Below are 2,666 nucleotides of genomic sequence, written 5' to 3' on the forward strand. Positions count from 1 at the left end.
TTATACCAGCAATGTCATTAATATGCATGCATTACATTCTTATGGGCAGAGCGTAATAACCATCACGTAACAATCAAAAATAAAACAGTTTTATCGCACGGTACAGAAAATATTTAATGACTAATTAGCACCTGTTTAGAATACCTAAAGTCTAATTACGGTGAGACAATAATTTTTCATTCTTTTATAGACGCAATGTCAAACGATTAGTGTCTGCACTGTATGTGATTCATACGCCCTGACGTGTGTGTGCATCGCCCTGAAAGTGATTGCGTTCCATACATGTACATGGAGCTACGAATTTACATTTACAATAGAGGTTGAAATTATTTTCTAATTCCCCATTACGCAGTGCATAATAATTTTCTGTAATTTCTATGTAAAATGAGCGCTTATTTGAAGCAGTGTATCATATATTCAGACTAATTGAACCATTGTTGGGATTCTACAGATCTACATATGTTGAGGGTCTTTTGAATAATCTGCTTTGAATAAAGTCCGATTGGAGAGTTGCATTGCTTTCAGTATACAATCTTTAAGCCTTAAAATCGTTCAGCACTGGAATACCATAAAAATGCTCCACGATTAGATAAGACATTGATAATTTAAGACGCAAAAAAACGCATTAAATACTGCCTGAGTGTTTGTACTGAAAATTTAACATAACGAAAAATACGGTCAGTTATGTATTATAAGAAGTTTTGGTTGCTTTTTCAAGGGCTGTTATTCTGTTAATTAAAAGAGCGGGAAATAGTGGTTGTTTCTTAATTTATTCTTGTCGATGTTTTCTTTGTTATTTATTACAATAAAAATATTAGCCTGAAGATCAATTAAAATAATATTTCCCGAAAAAAAATATTTTATACGTTTTTAAATACGGAAATGAAATAATAAATCTCGCGACTACACATGAAAGTATTTTTCGTGAGGACCGAGGTCATCGTTTCGTATCTCCATGGTCGCTTCCCACACACGAGTTCATAGTAACATCGGTATCTGCGCACCTGTTTGGCTGTACTTGGGGCAGACCAAAATAAATACGATTCATTTGTTTTTAAACACAGACTCGAAGGATGAATAAACAATGGAATTTTCTTTATGTTAAGATATATTTTGATAAGGACGATTATTAAATTATGAAATTCAATTATGCAATATCAAGATGCCTTATATTATTGCAAATTATTTTTTGTTTTCAAAGCACTCGCGTTTTTAACTCATAATTAATTTATGGTGGAGCTCACGTAATGGGCTCTTCCACAGGGTGGATAATATAATATATATAATAATAGGTGTATAAGCTTCAAAAGGAGAATGCATATCTCATTAGTCAGCAAAAAGCTTCTGAATCAACCTGTATAAAGCGATCACTAAGAAACTAACATTCATAGCATAGAATAAACATTTTTATGTCCTAGGACAAGAGAGGCTTGATATAATTATTACAGCCAGAAGACGTCCACTGCCGAAAATAGACTTCCTCAATAGATTTCCCATACTGCTTGAAAGCGACTGCAACTAATGTCCCGAGGTGATTAATACAAACAAAATTCTTCACTTCTACTCCTACATTGGTATTGTAATGTTACACATTACAACTGCACCAAAACGTGGTCTCTCACTTCGGGGCTCATTTGCAAGTTCAAAATGGCTTAGCGTGCCATTGTAAGGGCTATACTCGAGATTTTTCTATAAAAACGATTCAGGGATGAGGAGATTCGTAAACGGATGAAAGTAATTAACATGGCCCAGCGGATTAGCTAATTACAGTGGTAGTGGGCAACCTACAGATGGATACAGATTTAGAGTGAAGACTATAGACCGGCAAACGCAGAGTCCATCCACAAGGTAGACAGATGACCTTGTTTAGATCGTCGAATACAGATGTTGAATGCAGACCACCTCCTACCGGTCTTATCGTCTCAGTCTCTATGGGAGGGTTAATGACTGTTTGTGGACATCCTACGATTCAAATGAAAACGGACCAACATTACTAATAGGTAAACGTCTTTTACCTAACTTTACGAGGTAAAAACTTTTTGCAAAACAAGTTTACTTCAACAAGAATTTATAATGACCGTCCACTTTAAGAAATAAGATGTATTAATAAACATTTAAAATGAGGTACAAGCTGTAGCAGCAGCACACTGAATCTACAATCAGTACGCAAAATGGAGATTACAGAAAATTTTTGTTTACAGATGAGAATTTTTTTACTGTTGAGCAATATTCCACAAAATGCCGGAATTTATGCTAAAAGCTTTAAAGAAGCATTCCAGTTAGTCAGCAGAGTACTACGGAAGCATTATCTTCTTCACTGCAATGATGGTTTGTAATTTTTTTATAAAAATTAAAATATAATCTAAATTTTGTTTAAAAAACAGCTTCGCTTGCTTTTATTTAATCAAGGTTGAGGAAATTGGTCGGAAAGACTGTAGAATGCTAAAACATAATCTGATAAATTGTACTCCATTTCTTTGCCGGAAATAACGCCCCAACATCCGAGATCAACAACCTTAGCAAAATGAAAATGAGTGCCTATAGAACAGATAATGCGAGATGTACTTGATTATAATTTATTTTCGCCTATTTCGCGCCAAATATTCAAAAATAGTGCTGGCATATCATAAAATACATGTCTACGCGTTCGAGGCAGCTTCATTCGT

Source organism: Battus philenor, unplaced genomic scaffold, assembly GCF_028537555.1.
Source record: "Battus philenor isolate CCGP_79_NKW_IND1 unplaced genomic scaffold, ilBatPhil1.0.hap1 SCAF_8, whole genome shotgun sequence".
Taxonomy (NCBI): Eukaryota; Metazoa; Arthropoda; class Insecta; order Lepidoptera; family Papilionidae; genus Battus; species Battus philenor.